The sequence below is a fragment of the Trichoplusia ni genome (assembly GCF_003590095.1).
Source record: "Trichoplusia ni isolate ovarian cell line Hi5 chromosome 16 unlocalized genomic scaffold, tn1 tig00000573_group15, whole genome shotgun sequence".
Lineage (NCBI taxonomy): Eukaryota > Metazoa > Arthropoda > Insecta > Lepidoptera > Noctuidae > Trichoplusia > Trichoplusia ni.
Window position 1 is genome coordinate 18,573 of NW_020799749.1, and position 10,538 is coordinate 29,110.

Here is a 10,538-nt window from a genome sequence, read left to right on the forward strand (position 1 = left end):
AAAACAGTATAATACTGTTTAAAACAGTATAGTTGGCAACCCTAGCGGACACCCGCTCTGTTTCTGAATCATCGTCACACATCCGTCCGCGTTGATCCCGGCTCTCGTCAGTACACAACGTCGCACGCGCATGCTTACACGCATTGTGCTTTTACTAACAGTGCATGAAAAACAACGGTTAAGTGCTCTGAAAGTGTTTATTACTGTGCTTACATTTGGTTTTTATACGGATATATTTGCCTGGTAACTGGTAAGCATATATTAATTTAATCTGTTTTTTTATGAAACTGGTTTTGGCAATGTTTAATTAATATTTGATAGCGTAAGAAAATAGCGGAAGGGTTATCCTTAGATTACACATCATTTCATTATGTATAAAAAACAACATCGTTACTTATCCAATATTATGTCATTGTCCAGTAAATATAGCTGTTGTTTTCCTTTAATGGTGTTGTCCTATCAATATTAATAATAATATGTCGACCCACCGGATGTCACTCGTCAGACAACTCAACTTATGCCAATGAACTTGATTAAGTCCTAACGACGCTAATGTACTTCGTAGAACCTTATTGTTTTATATCATTTATAAAGTAACTGCATAAAAACTCCTTTTTTTGTTTAAACGAACGCTCATTGTAAAGTTATTTTATGTATATGCAATCAGATGGCGGCGCGATCTATTCAAAAATTGTTGATATATCTAGAAAGTGATAACATCATGATCTTATCACAAGTTAGTGTATTTATATAAGTTCATTATCATGATATAGTGTTTTTATATATACATTATGGGATATTATATTTCGACGTAAGTAATAGCGACTTTCCGATACATTTCTACTGACAGCTCCACAAATAATATGTTCCTCCACATTCACAATTCAGATTTAACCCAGGAAGTTGCTCCATGGTCCAATCGATTCCATTCGCCATTGTTTGCGATCTATTGCTTTGCTCATGTGGAAAATTCATTGTGGCTTATCTTCTATTCAATTCTGACATCGACCGCGTATACCAGAGCTATAAATAAAGGATAAGGTGTTGCATATGTGAATTGAATGTACTTTATATAAAATAACCGTGTAAATATATCATCTAAACAAAGCGTACTGAATCAGTGACTGTGTATAGGATATGCTTGTGTTTGACGTTAAGCCGCACTTGAAGCGATCTCCTTCCGATTAGAGATCCGTCTTGTGTACATGATACCCGTTCTCATAACATATATTTAATCTACACACGTTCAGTGCTAAAATTTAACGTTAAAGTCTGATTCACATACTCAAACAATATAACAACAACTCTTATCAGTAGTGAGATAATTACTCCCGGTAATCTGCCGTTTTATGCATCTGGTTACAGATTACTTTGTCGTCCGAAAACAAAATCGTTGGCAAAGACTAATGTGTTGTTAATACTGTTGTTGATAGCACACACATTTGCACGTAATTTTTGCCTTGGAGAACGAGTATCTAAGCGGGCCAACAAAATGGAAAAGGCCATATCGGTATATACCCGTTTTGTGTCAAAAAGGTGAATTACTGAGCGGAACACGGATTGCGGTCAGGGCATTTTGTTTTTAATAAGAGCCGGTTGATAACACAGCATCTGACCTTCATAATTTATCCTGCTCCTTGAGTATAATAAGGGTAGGGAGACTTAAGATAGTAGTTTTATTTTCACGGAACAAAATTTATAAAAAATATTGTACTGCCATGGGTGCTTAAGTTGAGTATTTTTATGAAAAACTGGAAAATATGGCTTTTATTAATGCTACTAATATGTGATTATAAAATCTTTGGTGTTGTTGATCCGAATCAAACGGTCTTGACCAGCTGGCACCTATCCCAAGCGTAATGTAAATATAGAACAGAGTATATTACTGGAGAGCAATATGACATCAGTTCTTACATCTAGACGCTATTTTCCCACTTAGCCCTTGAACGTTCCACTTTTGTTTATTTTACTTACACCTCTAGTTCTACTTTTAATGTTGTATAATTCAAGCGAGTTCAAGAGTCGTCCTTGAGAAATACGCTCATTAAAATGTATATGAGTATGTCATTTAGCTAGGTGGTGGTTACGAATGTAGAGCGAGTTAAGAGGTGCCCACTCTTCTCTCCACCTTGCCTAGACGTTTTTAAGTGATACTCCGGTAGTTCTTATACTTCTCACTACTCTACGTGTTTCCTAGTTGCTGATATTATGCGGCTTATTCAATTAGTGTACCTTTGAGTTAAACATGCTCAAAGATGAAATAGTTATTAAAACCTAAGGCTTCCAAATCTTCTTAACGTTGCTAAATAGTTATTAACGTAATGTATTCAAATAGTCTAAGCCTGTACAGATATTTTAGGTAAAACTTACATAATCAATTTTACTATAGTCTGTTCAAGTACGTAGACCCGTTTCTATTCCATTTGACCTAGAATATGTAACATCTTTGATTCTATGCAATAAATAGGTAGGTTATACTCACAGTAAGTTTTTTATTATCATCATAAATGTGTCACTTGAATTGGATACCGCACGCTATTATATATCAAACAAACACTGTTACTTTATCGCAGTAGGTCATTGTCAGAATTTAAAACTAGTATTCTAGCGCTTGTATCGATTTTAGAAACATTCTTTTGTGAAAAGGTAAAATGGTAAAGAAATAATAATTATAATTCCTGAGGAATTCATAGCGTTACATATTTTTTTTCATTGACAAATAAAAGCTGATATCAATTATTAAACATTTCTACGAAAATTAAGTATTTAAAAAAAAAAAACTTTAGACATGGCTTCTTGCTGTTTGATCGAACTAATTCATTTAGTCATATCTTGTTATTCCGACACGATGGAAGATTAATAATTCATCTCGAATAATTCATTAACTATCTTAATCAAATTTACATAAATTATGTTATTAATGTTGGCCCTGTACTTTAGTAATCTTATAAATCTCTGTTAAATGATCTTTACTTTGTATTGAATTTTAACACTTAATCTTGAAATAAATAAAACTTATTCGTGGTTATTTTGTGTTATCTTAACATGATATTAATTTTAGTTTAACATCGTTGTCCTTTGATTTGTCTGTGCTGTCTTTTGATTTGAAACTTTTTTAATTTACTTTGTGCAGCGACGAACAAAAGTAGGACAAGTATGTTTCATTTGGTCATGCTAGAGGTCTCAAGTATTGTGGTGTCACAACATTGACATATGGCTGTCGAGAAGCTAGTTTTTACACCAGATGGTACTCATTTATCCAACGACTGTCTTATAGTCGCCTTAACATAATAAAGACACGGTCCTTAGTTATTGCACCGCAAATGAAGGAACTTACTCTTGAAACTTAAACTTAACGTAATTTTCAAAGCTTTATTAACGTTTCTTATACAAAGACTAAAAAGCTTTTAAAAGCATCTGATAATAAAGATCTTAGCTTCATAAAAGTGTTATTAAGAATACGTAAGTAAACTGGAGGCATGAGCTTGTGTTTATTTATTTTTATGGCCAACCAACTAAATACATAAAAAAACAACCGTGGTACATAACAGCTTTGCATGCATCTCAATTACATTAAGTACTTCAATACTCCGTTAGCAATAGTAATTTTATAGTTAAAAGAATATCTATTCAAAGCATTTGTAACATTATAATATTGCTTCGTAAAGTATTGGTGTTTATTATACTGTAAACAATAGCCGTTATCAATTTATCCATTTATATTGTATTAATTAATTGTAATAGCGATCATTAAACATTGTATCCATTTAATGGCTGGTTCCATTGTATAGATATTATCTATTATATTGAAATAATTGCTTATTGTATTTATATACCGTCGGAATACTTTAGCTGTCATAAAACTTGTCAGGTATATAAGTTGAAATCCAGAATATTTTGTAATCCTTACAGAAATTGTACGTAATTGCGGTTTCTTGTCACATCGTGCGGTTTTGATTTGCTAGACTGCTACTACTTTGAATGGGCATGTTGTATTATAATAAACGTATAAGATTAACATACATTTGTTATATCAACCTAAATATACATAATATATAATTGGCGTCGCGTTCTCGTCTTGTTAGACGCGCTCGTTCGTGCGTGTTAAAAGGTATAAATAAGACGGAATTAGATATCTTTTGCTAATAATATAAATTATATGCTTCCGAAATGTGCCTAATAAGTTAGTATTGTTTTATGTCGATATATTTTGGTTCTTGTCAAGTATTTAGTAAGATAATTGTATTCAGTAATTTAGAACGTTTAGATACCGAGTAATACAACTGATATTTAATTAATTCTTTTGTATTGGATTATCCATATAAGAAATTAATTGATATAACGTTTACAATTCGTTAGGCCCACAAATTAATTGCCGACTTATTTGTTAGCTGAGTTGTTTCAAAAGTTCAGGAGCACTGAACTTTTAATGATATGAGTTTTTGGAATATCAAATGTTTTATTACTCATTCATGTCAGCTACAAAGTTAGTTAGTCTACATTAACTTTATTATCGGAAAAAGATAAGCGAAGTTACCTTATTGACGTCTCTATTGATTGGGTAAAGAAACTATATAAATTCGATCTGGAAAATAAAAAAGAAAGCATAATTAATTTGAATTATTAGATTTATGGAACAACGAAAATCACTAGGTATCGCGTCGGCATTTGTTTTGTATTCATGAAAATTTGATGAAAGAGAGAAGCAGTCTTCATTAATTGAGACCCTATTCGTTCTTGCTATCTTTGCTTAGTTTACTGTTTTTACCAATAATAATAATTGGAGTTTTGCCAACGCCTAAACTTACTGATCATAAAAGTACTTAAAGTAAACGTGTTTACCAAGAGTAAAACGTTACCATTTGTTGCCCGAGGGGTGGTGACGGCTGATCGCCGAAACTTAAGTTCTCTTAATTGTCAAGGATTTGGTTTAATTCAAATTACGGAACTCTAATTGAATACTTAGAAGACATTTACATTGTAATCAAGTAAATAGAACCATTCCATTCTCTAAGAGCAGTACTTAGAGTTAAAGATTATAGATTTATGTGGAACGCGTATGTAAATTAACATTACGTTGTGTCTCTATCGGATTCTAAAATAAGAATCCAGCTTTATAAAATGTGAATAACTACATTTTTATACGCTACGCCTGCCGCGCCGTTTTCGCATATGTGAGCATTATTTATGTTGCACATTCGTATATATTATAGTTTAGCGAACGCGACCGTTTCAACGGTTCTCGCACTCGAACACAAGAGCGACCCAAATAACATCCCTATACCTATGTATGTAAGTGGTCCAGAATCCACACGTAACGGGCTCGACAAAGTGGAATTTGTTCATTTCTTTAATCCATTAACTGTGTAGTTGTTAGTGCTTTTATTGTATATACCGAGTGAAAATTGTAATTTATTTGTAACGAATTCGGAATATTATTTCAAGATCTGTCCATCAAATATTGTTTACCGAAAGAAGTAGAAGTCGGGCTATTTGCCTTACCACGCCTTGAAACACTATTCGTGCCTGCCAGTAACATTATAATTCATCTAGTGTCTCGGCATTCGTTTTTAATTCGACGTTAATGCCCGCCCTAGCGAAGACGACAACGTACTTAAGAAGAAATGTGGCTTACAATGACGTCACTTCTTTCGTATTATGACAGGAATCGTCAACAGATGCTGAAATACATACGTATTTTTTATGTACCTTCGTAAACCAACAAGATCATATGTACCCAAATAATTTTCACCAAGTTAGAGTTTTTGTTATTTGAAATATTTATTAACGAAATATTGTCTGAGCATAATTATGTTTGATGTTACCTTATTTTCTTAAAAGGTACATTTTCTTGTTACCTAGGTAGACGTTATTCATACAGTTACCTACGCCTTTACATAGTATAGCTTACATTTACTATGTCAAGTAATGAAAGGCCTTTACGAGGGCTGAATAACGCCGTCGCGTAATTTTATAAACTGACTCGGCAACTAGGTCCCCTTGCGTATAAAATTAGTAAAGATGTTATTAAAAACCTAGTATTATGAATTTTTAAGCTTTTTATAGAGGCGCTGTATCGAAAAAAGTTATCTGTGGAACATAGTATTGTGAAAGTAAGCCTTGCTCTTGGTGAATTGCCTGCTAATAATATTCAGGCTTTGTTTTATTAACTAAATTAAATATAAATAAACTACCTACTATATTTGGAGTTTTGTAATAATTGTAATATTACATTTTGGTGACTTTGTTAATTTAAAGTTTTAATACGAAAATGAGTCACAATAAATAAGATAACAAATACACGGTTAAAAAGAAACCTCAATTACGCAACCCAGATCTAAAGGAACCTTGATTGATACCTGTACTATCAAAGATGGATCAGTTTTAGATCTGCAAGATTTTGTATGATTTTACCCTACTTACACGATGAGAACTTGCGGAAAGAGTCGTTTACCCGCCTCTTGAAACAAACTGCCCAAGTGTCATCGATGCCTGCGACTTGATAGCCACTTGAAGTTCCGTCTTGTGGAACAACCGCTGTAATTATAACTTCCCAATTTTATTGCTCACATCTACAGTAATTAATTTTACCAAAATAGACAAATTTCAAACATTAAGAATTTTTGGCATCATTAAAATCTACGGAAGGGTGTTTACTTGCCTTTGGTTTGGTTTCCCTCATAGCTGTACAAAACAACATTTTCCATGTTCACAAATTTTGCTATTTAATTACATGTCACTCAAGCTAATTATTAAGCCTCACGAATTTTTTTACTTACTTTTCTTTAACGATGTTAAAATCTTTGATGATAACTGTCTTTTTACACGTTATAAATTCGAAAAGAATAGGGTAAGTCCAGGATACATGCCTCAGTGGGATAGATGACTTGATTTTTATTTCACTATGTTAGGAGCACTGTGAGAGTTAAATTTCTCTATAAGTAACGAGTCCTCCCCCACCAACCTCAGTGCCAGGCAGACTGTGGACAGGAGCGCACGCGTTTCGTCCGTGTGAGTAAAAATCTTCCGCGGCGAGACGACAAAAGGCGCCAAAATAAGATTCGTAAGTAATTTTAACAGTGTATCTTTTCTCTCGCCTATAATGTCTATTTTTTTTCTATTAGTCTGCTTGCATTGAAGATTAACCTATGTAAATTGATAAATTTTATAGTCATTAAAGCTCATTTTTTGTTTTTATTGAGAAGGGCTTCTATCCCTACAAAAAGTATAGTTGCCTCGTCTTTTTATTAGGATAGATGCCCCTAAGGGCAACTATCCTCAACTGTTTTTATAAGAGCTGTTTTGTTGCAGGAGAGCAAAATGCCTCGTAAATATAAAAGAAAACCGGGGTGTTATCCCTCGCGCTGTTACCTGGACCGAAGAAAGTATGCTAGCAGCGTTTGAAGAGATGAAAAAGGGAGACAAGGGTGTAAATCAGATTTCTAAAATTTATGGCATACCATCTAGAACATTAAGACGAAGATTTCTTAAAAATGACCAACAAAAATTGACATTAGGTATGTTCTAGTTTATTTTAAGAATTACTATATTTACTATCTTTTTAATTTAAATTTGATCTACTATACCTTGTATCTTATCATTTTAGTTACTGTCTTATTGGTACTGTAATTAATTCTATATACCTACTCAGCATTTATTTTTATTTGTTTTAGGTAAACACCCTGTGCTAGGGTTTGATAACGAAAATCTCCCCCTATCTTAAGAATAATTTAGTCTGATACCAAAGTTGATTTTTATTTTTTAAGATGATTATTACTAATATCAAGAAGACTGGAGAAGTATTAAAGTTCATGCAAGTTAATTACTACCTAGTAGTTAGTAAAAAGATGTTGATTATTATTAAAAAATATGTGATCGTTAATAGATGATAATGTTTATGTATGTTAAAACACAATAAAGACTGATTATTATAATATAGTTGTTTCATTTCATAACAAATCAGTTACAATGTTTGACTAAGTCGTCAATCCCCACTAAGGGCACCTATCCTCACATCATTTTTCATGATAAGTCTTCTATCCGCCACAATAGGCGTCTATCCTATTTTTTAGAGGTCCAGCAAATTACAATTTATACAAAATCTACACAGTCTATATCAAATCGATTCAGATAAAATAATGCATTAAGAAATATATTAAATATTTCTCAAAGAACACAATGCTCTAAGATTATAAATTTCGGAATTATTAAGCTTTTTCAAAAAGTGTGGCATCTATCCTGGACTTACCCTAATGTTAATCAGACTGTAAATAAGCTTCACTTTTGTAATATTTCACTTTACTTCCTGAATGAGGATTACGAGTCTTAATTTGTACAACGGTGTAGGATTTTTCTTGCGTAAAAACTCAATATATAAAATTACGTTTCAGCAAAACATGGGATAAATGTGCGAGTTTTATATTCAAAGTGTATTTCGTATTATTTTGTGAAAGCAAACAATACAGCGCTGATTGGACCTACAATAAGTTCTCGCTATTCATTGCGTAACAGTATTAAGGTTTTGCGGTATGAAAGTCCTACTTGCATATCTCTTTACATAACAAATCCAGTACGGATTTGTTATGTAAATATGTAATGTAAATATGTATGATAGGGGTTCTAGATATTGACATAGGAATATTTCTGTCAAGTTTCTAGTAAGAATGAGCGAGATTACTGCTTGCTTGCGTGATAGTGCTACATTTTCCATATTCATTAGTAACACTCATTTGGCGCTTAATATTAAGTATCATGTTTAACTGTAAATATTTACTATGTTAACTGAACACACAACCCGTTAGCTAAATACGATGTTTAAGATTGGCTCTACAGTTCAGTTTAAGGAAACAGGAAAACTGATTTATAAAACAATTATTAAAGCTAAATTCCTTAAACAATTTTGCAGTTTATAAATAGGAGTTATTGAGAGTAACAGTACATAATATTCGTGGTATCACCCGTGTTATCAAACATAATTTACACGATTACAGTACTTTAAAGACATTTGTTATCAATATCATATCTTAGTGAGTCAGTCGATAGCGGACAGTCAGCTTGTTAACTAGTGACTAGTGTTTCCTTAAAAAAGTCAGTTTTGTGTAGTGATTTAAATAGTTCTTGTAATTATGGCCGGAGACAATAGAAGAAACATGAAGCATCTTATTAAGATGTTTGAAGCGCAGAAAATCCGTGCGGAGGAAGAGGACGCGGATATTGGCGATATAGGAGAAATAACTCGAGAGGCCTACAATAGAGCTATGGGTAGATATTATACTACATGTCAGGCATACCTCACGGTATTGATTGTTTTTCTCTCGGCTGGCTTAAAGGGGCGTTAAGTTTTGATAATGATTGTGTTACGGCGACGTTGTTAGAGGAAAACTTTGTGGACAGAATTTCTACTGGATTCTAGAACTTTGGGACAATTTCGTACTCATTTCATCCTTTTTTCACTAGCCTTCAATATATTTTAGTCTAATTATAAATGTATGATTGTATGGCTAGTACCGGAAATTAGTCATGCGTACATTTCGGAAGAATAAAGGTGTGCCCTACACACTAATAAAGTAATGATGATGACATCATTAATGTACCTTTCCATTAATTTATTCGAGCACCTGCTACCCCTAGAGTACTCCAGCAAATGTTTAGTTGCCTTACGTATTACGTTTATGTATAAAGTAAAACCATTTTAGAACAGTTGTCCCTTTACTGGGTCTGATTAAAATATTTCGCTCTCGTTTCCTAAACCTACATTGTTTACATTTACAAGTTTTATGCTTGTTTTTGTTACAATAATCCGTTTTTCATAAATTTGGTCTTGGGGAGGCATAAATTAGACAGAGAAAGTTTCTCTTTTTATGATCGGCTTGTTATTCGAACGAGATAGTGTTTGGTATTCCCAGGGGCATTTCAAAAGAAAATAACGAATAACACGAAAACTTCAAACTGAAATCAATGTAAATGGTAATGAGATGGGTATTTGTAAAGAAGTTTTATCTAGTGGGCTATCGTTGCCAAGCATTGTAGATACGTATCTAGTTATTAATCTTCAATACATACGGTTTCTATATGTCGAATCACGTTACGTCAAGGGTTATGGGCCCCTGATATTTTATACACACAGACCCTAGTGATAAAGACGTTTGCCGTGTGGTAAGCAGTATGTGAGACTTAACACCTGGTGAACAGTTGTTTCCTATAATCGATCGATTCAGCGAAATAAAAATATCGTTTGCGATAAAGTAAACGTAGAGTTCGATCAAAGGTCAAATTTTCAGAAGATTGTTGTGAGACAGTTACTTTTAATGACAATAATATGAATAAAAAGGAAAGAATTTTATAAAATAGAGAGTACAACGAAATATAAAAAGTTTTATAGCGATAACATACAAACTGGTTCCCTTTAAACAATTTTTAAAACTCGGACGCAGACAGAAATAGGGGAATGTAAAAAATAAAGTTTTAAATATTTTATCGGACAAGATCAGTTGCTATTTATATCCAGTGTCTTCATATTTATTTAAAAGCTTTTAGTA

General features: G+C 32.9%; 1 long non-coding RNA gene across 1 annotated transcript; it reads left to right on the forward strand.

The window, feature by feature from the left end:
- The first annotated feature begins 7,347 nt into the window (after positions 1-7,347).
- Positions 7,348-7,746, forward strand: LOC113506456. Its single transcript, XR_003401728.1, has 2 exons — positions 7,348-7,517; positions 7,674-7,746. It is a non-coding gene; the product is annotated as an uncharacterized LOC113506456 (long non-coding RNA).
- Positions 7,747-10,538: the final 2,792 nt, after the last annotated feature.